General features: G+C 39.9%; 1 protein-coding gene across 1 annotated transcript in view; it reads right to left on the bottom strand.

The window, feature by feature from the left end:
• Positions 1-14,755, bottom strand: part of LOC120574900 (NACHT, LRR and PYD domains-containing protein 12-like) — a 280,762-nt gene that overhangs the window by 207,572 nt on the left and 58,435 nt on the right. The gene's annotated exons all lie outside the window — the stretch shown is intronic.

Raw genomic sequence — 14,755 nt, 5'->3', positions numbered from 1 at the left:
CACACACACACACACACACACACACACACACACACACACACACACACACATGACTTGTTTAAATAAATACATACATTATGTTGTTAATAAATAACAATAAATTGTTGTTGTACCAGCAATATCTCCAAGTTTTGTTTTTCACTGTAGAAATCTCAAATGTCATAATGATTTGCCAATGCAAGACAGTACCGTCACCTTTTTTTTCCCACAACGTTTGTGATCACCATGTTTGCGTCACATACAACTTGCACATTCATGGAATATGTATGTTTTTCTGTTTCTGTAAATGTGTTCCTGGAGTGACAGGGGGACAGTTGGTATGTGGGTGCAATCAATGGTTCCTATGATGTCCGGAAAGTTGCTGATGTCAAAGAAATCCTGCTTGATGCGTGTTATTTCGGCATTAGTGGTGGGGAAATGTATGTATTGTGCACTGTAGCAAAGTGCAGACTGCAATATTCCCACTGCTGATGCTATGACTGTTTGAAATGATCCTAATGCCAATATTTGTAATGTATCAAGGAACTTTAGTTTAACAACTGCTGGAATGGAATGTGAACGCTGAGTCGGAGATTCAATGTCATCTTTGATTTCTTCCAGTAACTGTAATATTGCACAGCTACTTAATCTGTAATGCTTAATGATTTTGTGATCACTCAACTGAAAAAGTCTGATCCTTGTGGCAAAACTCCTTTCAGCTCATCTCCTTGGCCTGTGTCTTCGTCTTTCTCGGATTACTGCTGCCATTTCACCAGGAGGCATATGCGAGGAAACCCGCTTGCGGCTGGTTTACACCTGCTTTTAAGAGGCGGAGAATTTTCACAGAGGGACATTTGAGAACCCTTTTGCAATTATGTAAGCACATAATGTAATCTGAAAACTGCTACCCTAGTTAAAAAAATAATGCAACTGATCTCAACTGGTATTCTGTCTATAATGGAGTGGAATGGAAATTTCTAAGTGACCCCAAACGTTTGACCTTTAGTGTATATTTCTTGAAGCTGCACCTTCATATGACTATTTGTAGTTTTGCTTATTTAAGGCTAATGTACTTGCACTAACTACTTGTTGTCTGGAGTTCGCACCTTCATGGTTGAAAGCACTTAATTGGAAATCGCTTTGGATAAAAGCGTCAGCTAAATGACATGTAATGTAATGTAATAAAAGTAGAATTTATATTTCACAGTTCCTGTTTTCCGTCAGATGGTTTATAGATCTGGACGTTTCTGAGCGCACTTGAAGGCAGCTTCCTTTCCCGGAGAAAGAGGGAAAGAAACAGTCAGCTGTTCCACAAACTCCCGGTCAGTTCAGAGCTTGTGTTTGGTGTTTTAAAACTTTCTTGTGGCAGAGATAGAGGCAGTGATGTTTCCTGTTTCCTGTATGGGACTCTCACACTGCCTCAAAACACACCCACAAGTCTGATCTCTGTTACATGACTGGCTACCGCAGCGGGACACAGTGGGAGTTTCTACAAAAGTTGAGTCGTTCTCAATTTTTCACCACAAGCCGATGCATTGTTTCCGTCTCTTCCCTGCATGCTCCTCTGCCGCAGCCTTAAAACACTTCCCCCATTCACCATGAATAGAAAGACCTGCGTTTACGCCACACCGTCTAAGGATTGACGGCGTTAGTGTGTGTGAACGCTCGCTTTTCCTCCACGCTGCTTCAATGCCGCAGACTGAACAGGCAGACTTACATAACTGAAGTACATACATGGGTCGTAATAAAAGGGTTCAAAAACCGATATAACCCACATAGTAAAATTAAGTTGGTTAGAGGTTCTAAATTTCTGTCCGATTATTTTTCGATTAATCAAACAAATCTCCTTTTTTTAAAGTTTTTTTTCTTTGGGCATTTCCTCCTTTAATCATTGTGACAGCATTGATACAAAAGGGGGAGAGAGAGGGGGAATGCACGAAATTGCCGCAAGTCAGATTTGAACGCTGGACTACTGCATCGAGGAATAAACCTCTACATATGGGCACGCGCTCTACCAACTGAGCCATGCTGGCACCGTGGAATCCTTTGACGCAAATTTAACTAAGAAAAGATCAAACGGAAACTGTTTTAATGATTCATTCCCTTTTCTTTCCATGTGTACCTGTTGAGTTGTGTCTTCCTTCAGCCTGGAGTCCTGAGGAGAAAATCAGAAGGTAAACATCAGTATAAAGCAGCAAAATTGGATCAAAGCCGTGGGCAGAACACGTTTGTCTGAATTAGTAGTATGAATCTGCGGTGGACTCCGAGAGATGATTATTGAATATAAATACATTGATATAAAAATAGAAAATCAGAAGAATTGTAACTTTATTAATGTGTATGATTTAAAAAAATCAATTTTTGTCTTTTTCATCCTCAGTGTGTGAATGTGTACAAATACAAATCTTTGAATAACCCTGAAATTGAAGCCAAATCTGAAGCTCCTTAAAAGCTGCATTCTCTCTAACTTCCAGCAGGGGTATAGCCTAGAAATCTAGACACACCCTAGCGGCAGCAAATGTAATTAGCAGCCATGGTCAGTCTAGCAACAAATTGGTCAAATTCTGGTCAGGCCAATCACATCGTGTATAGAGTTGGTGGGCGGGCTTAACATAAGGACGGTAGAGTTGCAACGGTTCCGCGTGAATTCCCTGCAACTTGAAAACAAAGAAGATGGCTGCTGCTGCTGCCGAACAGCAGTCTTTCGAATTGGCTTTAGCCGCGACTCTGTAAGACTTGGAGTTAAGCACTGTAGTCATTCTTAAAAAAGGAAGATGCGTTCAGAGTTTTGCTATTTGATAATTTATCAACTAGCATTGCTCTGGTTGGCTATGAGTGCAGAGGGAATTTGAAAGACAACTGTTTATCCCGCCCCTTGGATTGAGCCTTGCCAATGGTGAGTTCCCAGACCTAACATCTTGATGTGGGTCTGGCTTGTCAGGCTAGCAGGGGTAGACTCCTTAAAGCTGCATTCTCTTTAACTTCCGAGCAAGGGGAGACTACTTAAAGCCCCTTTTTTCTAACCCTCCGAGGGGGGGGGCTCCACTGCCCCCCCACAAAATCTTTAAAAAAAGACGCTTTCAGCTCAATCTCTCCAAAAGAAGTCTTTTTCCATAGAATGGATGATGAGAAAATGAGCCTACTTATCTCTTGATTAATTACCTCAGTAAACATTTTCATGAGTTTATGGTTTCAATTGCTAGCTTCAAGTCTTCTTCAGTACAGCATGATGTTTATTTAGTAAATTTTAAAACAGACAATAAAAAAGGGGATACTTTAGGACCAGTCAATCAGGACAGAGGTTGCTATTGCAACCATAAACAACACTGGTTTGGCTGCATCATCCTATATGGTCATTTCTACTTCCAAAAACCCAAGATGGCCAAATCGCCAAACTCAAGGCTTCAAAACGTCAGTCTACCGATAGGTGACGTAATGGATGCTACGTTCATTATTTTTACAGTTTATGATAACTTAAGATATTTAAAGCCGAGTCCTACCCGAGCTGCACAGCAGCAGCACCACCAAAAGGTGATCCATGTCCAGGTGGATGTCTCTCTGATGACTGTGCTGTCCTCACTGTATATCTGCAAACAGGAAGAGGTGGAGCGTTACTTGAACAGAATGTCATTGTGAACACATTGCTCTCACTGTACCCCCACAGAAATACACATATGACTAACCCCTCTGGAGGGATTTTTTTCAATTGGGTTAAATCTGTAGGATGAGTTCGTTAATGTATGATGCCTTGAAATGGTGAAAAATGTACTAAAATGCATAGTAAATTCCAAATGGCTGACTTCCTGCAGAGTTAAGTGTATACCCCCAAGCTGCTTTTTTGCACTTCTCAACATGTTAACATGACACATAAGTCCATGTTTGTTAGTCCATGTGAAAGTTAAAGGAGGGGGCTTTTACTTTGAAAATGGTTAGGGTGCGCTATTGAACCAATTTCTTTACAACTGAGCACAAAAACCCATAAAATATCAAATTCTTCACTAGTCCTTATGTGTGAGCACATTTTGGTGAGTTTTTGAGCTCCTTTAGCCCCTCAAAAATGCCTTTAAAAAAGCTATTTTTTGCTTGTAATAATAATCCCTTTAGTTTCAGGGCTTTCACAGACCACTGACTGGCAGTGCTCTAAAAACAAATATGTACAATATGACTGTTTAAACAATAAAAAGGCTGCATGGTATCATACAGCACACATTATGTGCACACCATCTGAAATTGTCACAATTACATTATAATGTATAATTTGTTTTCAACCAATGTCATAATTTAGAATTATATAAATTGCATTTAGTATTATTTAGTGATTTCAGTTGGTAAAGTAAGAGTAAAGTGCTTTTATTTTTAAGTCTCCACGCAAGGCCTTTTGGGACGCTTGTGAGTGTGTCAGCAAGCTAACAGCAAGCAATGCACGGACAATTTGATGCTCCAATAAAAGTTTTAAAAGGTGCCCTGCCACACATATTTCATTACTTTGTGGTAATGTCTGAAATTCTACCATGGACTCTAATATTTGTTGTGGAAAAATATTACAGAGTCCATGTTGCTCTCACAGTTTCGGCCCCTATCGCTAGCAAATGGGTCCCTCCCTGTTTAGTCAGCAAGACAATTTGAGCTGTAACTTTATAGACCGTGGGATTTCCCAAACTGAATAAATCCCGCTCGCACATATAAACACAAAACTGCTTTGCTAGCTCCATCGTGTTGTAACTAAGACATCTGCTGAAAAAATAATTTTAGTCATTAGCATGATTGCTGTACTGTTTAGTTCAAAAACATCCAAAACATAGTACGAAAACATAGCGAACCAGATGCAAGCTTTTATTTAGAAAAGTTGAAGCTCACGGACAGCAACAGCCAGGAGGGCATGAGATGGGAGGTCTCCAGGCTGCAGCCATACCCGACTCAAATATCCTTTCAGTCCCGGTGACTATTTGTGAAATTGTGCAAACGACAGCCTTTTCACAGCATTTGAGAAGGAAGGAGTGGTAGCATGCAAGCTCCCAAATTGATACTCGTCTGAGAAATGCAGTTTTGGATAATGTTCAGCTTCGGCAGCTTTACCTATGCTAAAATATACTATGACTGAGGAAGCCTAGTGACGAGTCCATAGCAACCAGTGTTGAATTTGTCATTACTCAGTGTCCTTTGTTGAATGGTCTCAATGTTTTATTATTTTATTTCATGTGAATACTAGTTTACTAGATGAGTAACTTAGTATTTAAAGTAATGCAGTAATGCAGGAAGTGTGCATTTAGTTTCCATGCTTATTGTTTTTCCATAACAATGTTAGGGAGCAAATCTACTGAAATGGCCACCACACCATAACAGAGGAGTGTGGTGCGTAAGATCAGAATGAAGAGGTCTAGTTACATATGTCATGTCTGTAAAAAAAATAATGAGCATTTGTACATCTTTGCCAAGTGCAAACCCATCAGAAGGCTCCACTATAATATTGGGGAGGGTCATCCCTTTTTCTGACATCCAAAATGTATCACAAGATAAGGGAGGGTCAAGTCTATTTTGACTTAAGGTCCCAAAACTCCTCTAGTGGCCCTTGAAATAAATAACGAACATTTTTAATTTTTAAAATACCTTCTTTTTTGTCATCAGTCAGTGCCGTGAGTTATTTTGGTACCATGTAAACATCAGTATAAAGCAGCAAAATTGGATCAAAGCCGTGGGCAGAACACGTTTGTCTGAATTAGTAGTATGAATCTGCGGTGGACTCCGAGAGATGATTATTGAATATAAATACATTGATATAAAAATAGAAAATCAGAAGAATTGTAACTTTATTAATGTGTATGATTTAAAAAAATCAATTTTTGTCTTTTTCATCCTCAGTGTGTGAATGTGTACAAATACAAATCTTTGAATAACCCTGAAATTGAAGCCAAATCTGAAGCTCCTTAAAAGCTGCATTCTCTCTAACTTCCAGCAGGGGTATAGCCTAGAAATCTAGACACACCCTAGCGGCAGCAAATGTAATTAGCAGCCATGGTCAGTCTAGCAACAAATTGGTCAAATTCTGGTCAGGCCAATCACATCGTGTATAGAGTTGGTGGGCGGGCTTAACATAAGGACGGTAGAGTTGCAACGGTTCCGCGTGAATTCCCTGCAACTTGAAAACAAAGAAGATGGCTGCTGCTGCTGCCGAACAGCAGTCTTTCGAATTGGCTTTAGCCGCGACTCTGTAAGACTTGGAGTTAAGCACTGTAGTCATTCTTAAAAAAGGAAGATGCATTCAGAGTTTTGCTATTTGATAATTTATCAACTAGCATTGCTCTGGTTGGCTATGAGTGCAGAGGGAATTTGAAAGACAACTGTTTATCCCGCCCCTTGGATTGAGCCTTGCCAATGGTGAGTTCCCAGACCTAACATCTTGATGTGGGTCTGGCTTGTCAGGCTAGCAGGGGTAGACTCCTTAAAGCTGCATTCTCTTTAACTTCCAGCAAGGGGAGACTACTTAAAGCGGCATTCTCTCTAACGTCCAGCAGGGGGCGGCTCCACTGGCTCCAAAAAGAAGTCTTTTTCCATAGAATGGATGATGAGAAAATGAGCCTACTTATCTCTTGATTAATTACCTCAGTAAACATTTTCATGAGTTTATGGTTTCAATTGCTAGCTTCAAGTCTTCTTCAGTACAGCATGATGTTTATTTAGTAAATTTTAAAACAGACAATAAAAAAGGGGATACTTTAGGACCAGTCAATCAGGACAGAGGTTGCTATTGCAACCATAAACAACACTGGTTTGGCTGCATCATCCTATATGGTCATTTCTACTTCCAAAAACCCAAGATGGCCAAATCGCCAAACTCAAGGCTTCAAAACGTCAGTCTACCGATAGGTGACGTAATGGATGCTACGTTCATTATTTTTACAGTTTATGATAACTTAAGATATTTAAAGCCGAGTCCTACCCGAGCTGCACAGCAGCAGCACCACCAAAAGGTGATCCATGTCCAGGTGGATGTCTCTCTGATGACTGTGCTGTCCTCACTGTATATCTGCAAACAGGAAGAGGTGGAGCGTTACTTGAACAGAATGTCATTGTGAACACATTGCTCTCACTGTACCCCCACAGAAATACACATATGACTAACCCCTCTGGAGGGATTTTTTTCAATTGGGTTAAATCTGTAGGATGAGTTCGTTAATGTATGATGCCTTGAAATGGTGAAAAATGTACTAAAATGCATAGTAAATTCCAAATGGCTGACTTCCTGCAGAGTTAAGTGTATACCCCCAAGCTGCTTTTTGCACTTCTCAACATGTTAACATGACACATAAGTCCATGTTTGTTAGTCCATGTGAAAGTTAAAGGAGGGGGCTTTTACTTTGAAAATGGTTAGGGTGCGCTATTGAACCAATTTCTTTACAACTGAGCACAAAACCCATAAAATATCAAATTCTTCACTAGTCCTTATGTGTGAGCACATTTTGGTGAGTTTTTGAGCTCTTTTAGCCCCTCAAAAATGCCTTTAAAAAAGCTATTTTTGCTTGTAATAATAATCCCTTTAGTTTCAGGGATTTCACAGACCACTGACTGGCAGTGCTCTAAAAACAAATATGTACAATATGACTGTTTAAACAATAAAAAGGCTGCATGGTATCATACAGCACACATTATGTGCACACCATCTGAAATTGTCACAATTACATTATAATGTATAATTTGTTTTCAACCAATGTCATAATTTAGAATTATATAAATTGCATTTAGTATTATTTAGTGATTTCAGTTGGTAAAGTAAGAGTAAAGTGCTTTTATTTTTAAGTCTCCACGCTAAGGCCTTTTGGGACGCTTTGTGAGTGTGTCAGCAAGCTAACAGCAAGCAATGCACGGACAATTTGATGCTCCAATAAAAGTTTTAAAAGGTGCCCTGCCACACATATTTCATTACTTTGTGGTAATGTCTCGAAATTTTCTACCATGGACTCTAATATTTGTTGTGGAAAAATATTACAGAGTCCATGTTGCTCTCACAGTTTCGGCCCCTATCGCTAGCAAATGGGTCCCTCCCTGTTTAGTCAGCAAGACAATTTGAGCTGTAACTTTATAGACCGTGGGATTTCCCAAACTGAATAAATCCCGGCCGCACATATAAACACAAAACTGCTTTGCTAGCTCCATCGTGTTGTAACTAAGACATCTGCTGAAAAATAATTTTAGTCATTAGCATGATTGCTGTACTGTTTAGTTCAAAAACATCCAAAACATAGTAACGAAAACATAGCGAACCAGATGCAAGCTTTTATTTAGAAAAGTTGAAGCTCACGGACAGCAACAGCCAGGAGGGCATGAGATGGGAGGTCTCCAGGCTGCAGCCATACCCGACTCAAATATCCTTTCAGTCCCGGTGACTATTTGTGAAATTGTGCAAACGACAGCCTTTTCACAGCATTTGAGAAGGAAGGAGTGGTAGCATGCAAGCTCCCAAATTGATACTCGTCTGAGAAATGCAGTTTTGGATAATGTTCAGCTTCGGCAGCTTTACCTATGCTAAAATATACTATGACTGAGGAAGCCTAGTGACGAGTCCATAGCAACCAGTGTTGAATTTGTCATTACTCAGTGTCCTTTGTTGAATGGTCTCAATGTTTTATTATTTTATTTCATGTGAATACTAGTTTACTAGATGAGTAACTTAGTATTTAAAGTAATGCAGTAATGCAGGAAGTGTGCATTTAGTTTCCATGCTTATTGTTTTTCCATAACAATGTTAGGGAGCAAATCTACTGAAATGGCCACCACACCATAACAGAGGAGTGTGGTGCGTAAGATCAGAATGAAGAGGTCTAGTTACATATGTCATGTCTGTAAAAAAATAATGAGCATTTGTACCATTGCTAAGCCAAGGCAAACCCATCAGAAGGCTCCACTATAATATTGGGGAGGGTCATCCCTTTTTCTGACATCCAAAATGTATCACAAGATAAGGGAGGGTCAAGTCTATTTTGACTTAAGGTCCCAAAACTCCTCTAGTGGCCCTTGAAATAAATAACGAACATTTTTAATTTTTAAAATACCTTCTTTTTTGTCATCAGTCAGTGCCGTGAGTTATTTTGGTACCATGTGAACATTTGTTTAAGTGCAGGTCATTTTTGTACTGGTATCTATGTTTCAGAATAATGGGGCTGACAAAGAGTAGACACAGTATGAGCTTCATCTGTTATCGTCATATGATGCGATTTTAAAATCATCATCTTGTATTTTCTGAACTTCTTATCCTGTTCATGGTTACAGACACGTTCAGGTCAGGATCCAGTGAAAACATTTGTTAAAGTATTTATAGAAAATGTTACAATTAAGTTGCACAAGTGAGTTTAGTTCTGGCCAAAGATCAGTGAGTTGTTTCTTGTGTAAGCCCTATTGCTGTATAAACCCCGAGACACACTAACCCGACGGCCGACCTTCGGCAGAAAATGCAGTCGGACTGACTCCCTCCCTGAGTTGGCACACAAGTGATGCCGACTGCCAACGGCAACTGATTGGACGAACGCGTCACGTGGGTCTGGTTTCTCCGGAAATTCAAAGCCAGGCTGTCATGGCGGCTTGTTAAGTTACGATCTTATATTTTACTAAAATAGTTCACCGAAACGTGTTTATGAAAAAATTTTAAACAACAAATAGGCTGTGCAGTTGCTGAATATGTCTTCATTTCAGATCGACAAAGCTCAGTTTAAAAGATTTTTGGCAGATTTTCAGAGGCTTTAGTCACTCTAATCCCGCTCGTCATTTCCGGGTTACCACTCTACCAATCAGATTGGTCATTTGAGTCCGACTGCCAGCAGTGCCCGCCTTCCGACCGAGAATGTCAGGTCAACCAAAACGAAGGCCGATGGCCCCTCCGACGGTCGACGGCATGGAACACAGCAAACAGACTCGAGTCACCAACCTCGCCAAACTGTCCGACGGCCGATTATCGGGTTAGTGTGTCAGGGCCTTAAGTCTTGCCTTCACTCACACACACACACACACACACACACACACACACACACACACACACACACACACACACACACACACACACACACACACACACACACACACACACACAGTGCATCCCCTGTTAAATACAAAAAATCTCCAAAATCAAAGAACTTTACACACTACAGAAACAATTCACACGCTGAAAAAAACTTAGATTTCAATGTGTTACACTTTTCTGCCCTCGACTTTAAGCATGTCTCATATCCAAAGACAGATGTGAAGCAGAACATGACGTCTGCAGCTTCTGCTCCATTATTCAGACTCTTTACATGAACACAGTACAGTACAGTGATGCTGAGTAAGAACCATTGTTATCTGACAACAACAATACTGATAATATTGTTCATATGAAGCAGCTCCTGTTTTACTCTGAGCTGCACTGGCAGCAGTCCTCCCCTTCTGAACTCATTCCTACTAACATGAGTTTGCATTTAATAAATACAGAATAATTATATTATTCTACATTACCTGAAGTTCGTTCCTGAGTTCAGCTGTCAAACGACTGCACCGGGCACAACACCACGCCAAACTGAATCAGTGATGAAACGAGACGTTTCTTTTTAAGGAAGTTACACAACACACACACACACACAGACACACACACACACGCGCACACACACTAACACACACACAGACACACACACACACACACACACACACACACACACACACTAACACACACACACACAGACACACACACACACACGCACACACTAACACACACACACACAATTTAATTTTGGTGTCAGATATAGGCGTATGGGCTGAAATATGTGCCACCAGAAACTGAATTTGAATCATTTTTATTTGAATTTGAATTGCTAAACTTGAATTATTGCATTGAAAAACTGAATCTGAATAGTATAATTTGAAATTGAATTTATTCGTTTGTAACTGAAGTCCAATAAAATTTGATCCTCACTGAAAATTCAACTCTCTATATATCTTCAAATTCAGTTCTCACAATTCAAATTCAGTTCTCAAAATTCAATTTCAAGTTACTGTGACAGACATCCGGGTAGTTGGAGGATGAAGGAAGAGCAATCAAGCGCAGATCGATAGGTAGAATTCAGTGGCGCAGATACACAGGACTCCTCTTCGGCCAATCAGCACCTAGTTTTGGAGCACAGTACGCACCATGAAACGAGGAAGAAGTGCTTGCCTCGCCTTGACCCAGAGACTCATAGATAATATAATCTACCAGTTCACAATGTTCAAAATGTAATGCCTGGTGTTAGTAGGCCTAGGTTTATTAGTCACATTCTTCCACTTAAGTAAACTTAAAAGGAACTATCGCTACTTACCTTAGCCTAGCCTACTGCATGCAAAATAGTGTGACTATCCCTATTTGAAAATACATGTTAATTACTTTAAACATTTGAATTGCATTGGTTTACTTTGTACATCAGCAAGCCTGCAATACAATGTGATGTAAGAGCCAGTCCCCTGAGTTTATAAAAGATGTTTCCACATTAAAACGCAAAATAGTAAATTATTATTTGAGTCTATTTTTAATTAACTTTAATTAAAGTTAGTTTTGTTTGTGATTTAAAAGTGTAGCTTTATCATAATGTGCAGTAACAAACAAAACAAAGAGACTTAATTATAATCAGTTCACAGATCTGAGTCCAAACAGAATTCACCCTTCTGAACTAAGAGGTTCTGCTTCAAAGTGAGGTTTCAACAGACTGAAATGTCCAGGCTCACCCCTCCACTATTTATTCATTTATTTCTGCATGTAGTTATTTATTTAACGAGACTTAAAGTCAGGTTTTGTCGTCCACAGTCCGAGTCCCGCCTGACTCCCTTTAGGAAACCTGTGATTTAAACTTCAGCAGGCTGTGAAAGTCCGCTCCGCTGAGTCCTGGTTCTAGTTCTCCCGGGCTTCCCTTCCCTCCAGCCGTCCCAGCAGTACGGCCCGGGCCTCCAGCAGCGTGGTGTCGGTTTTGGCTCCCAGGAAGTGGGCAGTGAGCTCCAGATCCTGCAGCCACAGATGGACTCTGCTGCCGCTTTAGCTTCTCTCCGTCCACCAGCTGCCGGCAAACACAGTGGAATTTCCAGCCGAAATCTACATACAGGTCGTCCTGGACTACGTGGAAGATCCTGCCGATCACCACTCTGTCTTTGGCCGGTCCCATATGGATCAGCGGGGACCGGCGCAGCAGCGAGGCGAAGCGGTGTTCCTGCCCGGGGAAAGAGAAGCTGCCGCCGGGCCAAGGAACTCTTCACCTCCCGTTGCCGCCGGATTTCAGATTGCAGGTCCAAGGCAGCATAAATATCATAAAACACATTCTCACCTGTGAACTGTTATCGCTTGCGGTTTATTTTTTTTTCATTTTTTTTGTTCCAGCATCCATAAACAGCACAACAGTCTGGCATCTTTAGTGCTAATCCTGCGCCACTGACCTCTACCTATTGATCTGCGCAAATATACAAATGAATAAATTCAATTTCAAATTATACTATTCAGATTCAGTTTTTCAATGCAATAATTCAAGTTTAGCAATTCAAATTCAAATATAAATGATTCAAATTCAGTTTCTGGTGGCACATATTTCAGCCCATACAGGCACTTCTTTGGAAACACTTGTGCAAGACAGATCATATCTGGGTTGAACCAGAACATAAGTTCAGTCTGGGGACTGGTTCCCCTTCTTGGTACTTCCCCATTAAACTTGAATCTATTCTTGGTAAGTTTCCATTACACTTTCGCCCTTTGACCATTTACAGTTTTTGCCTATTGCTTACACACTTTCTGCAGAATTTGACTCATTACGTCAAAACTCTACACACAAGCCAATCAGACATAGCACTTGGAGATTAACAACTCACATCTATGTCAAAACTTACTGTTTTTCTTGATTGCTTTGATACAGCAGTCAACTCAAACTCCACATTTTCAAAACAGTTAACACACAGGCCAAAACAGTGGCACTCATGGTCAAAATGAAACATTTTGTTTGCAAAAGGCTCTAACCGTGCCAAAACATTTAAAATATGCAACAAAAGCAAATTTTGCATTCAAACAACACAACTTGCAAACATGTGTATGAGCTCTTCCAATCAACCATTACACAGTGGACAACAAAATACAAAATACAGCACTCAGTGCGAATCAGTGCACCATTGCTTGTCATTGTAGCCTATTACTGTACGGAGCTTTCATGCCAGTGCCATTTGTTGTCAAATTTGCGTTCTTGCAAAGAATTGGATCCAGAATCAGAAATGATTTGATGCAAATTTTATTGATTCAATTGATTCTTATTTTCAAACTGTGGCTGAAAACTGAAATACTGTAAATATTACACAAAATACATGTAAACCAAACCAAAATAAAATCTATTAGAGTATAAGAAAATAAAAATAAAATCTATTACAGTAAAGTATAAACATCTATTACTGTAGAGTATAAGAAATAGCCACTATTGATACTCAGTCTCTTCTGTCTTGACAATGGGGCCACATGGCCTAACCCTGCTGACTGATTGCTAATTGAAGATTTGTGTCAAGGAGTGTCAAACAGGTGCTTCAGTGATTTCATAATGATATAGGTAGTTTCTAATAGTTAGGAAAAGATGGAACAGATGTTTCTGTTTGGTTACATTTGCAAGAGGTGTCTTCTGCTCTGCTGAGACAGTGATGATGAAAACCAAGTGGATCCCAGTTTCTTTAAGCAATTCAAAGCAATCAAGAAAAACTGTAACACTCCTTTCTAAAAATGAAAATGAGAGTTTTTACAAAAAACAAACATTCTTACAGAAATAAAGAAAAATAGAATCACAAATCATCAAATTTAGCAACAAAACAAAAGTAAAAAAACCTATTACTGGATACTGTAAATTGCTATTGGGAAAAAAACATATACTTGTTTTGTATGTGTGTGTGTGTGTGTGTGTGTGTGTGTGTGTGTGTGTGTGTGTGTGTGTGTGTGTGTGTGTGTGTGTGTGTGTGTGTGTGTGTGGTGGGGATCTGGCCACAAGACCTCGTCAACATCACAGGCGATGTCTCTTCCACGTCCGACTCCTCTCTCTCTCTTTGTCCTCCTCTTACTCTGACTCTCATTGCCTCCATGCTTGCAAAGTTCTCAAAATGGTTTACCTGAGGCCTATTTGTAGTGCTAAGGGTCAGACCGATTGGTGTTCTGTGCGAGTGTTTTCATGTCTGTATGTAAGTTCCTACAATTGCCAGATGAGTTTTGCATTTTGAACAAAGTGTCTAATGTAAGAAAACGTGTGTAGTGTTTCGCAATAAGTGTGTTAAAGAATTGCAAACAAAGTGCAAATTTGACAATGTGTTAAAGCTATGGTTACACTGTGTTTAAGGGATGCTACAAGAAGTTAAGGTATTGAGGCTTTGGTCTATTCGTTTTTAGTGTGTAAGCAATGGGCAAAAACTGTAAATGCTCGGGTCAGGGCCGTGGTTTTGATACATTTTGTGTGCAATAACGCATTCTCAAGAACAGGTTCGTATGATCTTGAATGAAAATGTATGTTTAATTTAAAGCAATTATGACCTATATTTATGTTTATAGTGGTGGTGCCCTGTAGCAGCTAAAACAGCCTGGGGTCTGGAGACACAGAGGTTTGCCATCTAGGGAGAACTCTCAGAAAGATCAAGCCACATATCCTCCTTAAGCAGATGTATGCTAAGTTCTGCAGATTTTCATTCTGGATCACCGCTGAAAAATATTATGCAAATCCACTTTGGGTCTGTTGATGAGATTCTGTGTGCTTGGTTTAACAAATGCCAAAAACAACAAAGAAAT

Source organism: Perca fluviatilis, chromosome 15 (assembly GCF_010015445.1).
Source record: "Perca fluviatilis chromosome 15, GENO_Pfluv_1.0, whole genome shotgun sequence".
Classification (NCBI taxonomy): domain Eukaryota; kingdom Metazoa; phylum Chordata; class Actinopteri; order Perciformes; family Percidae; genus Perca; species Perca fluviatilis.
Note: the sequence above shows the minus strand (reverse complement) of the source record. Positions and strands in the feature narration are given on the sequence as shown.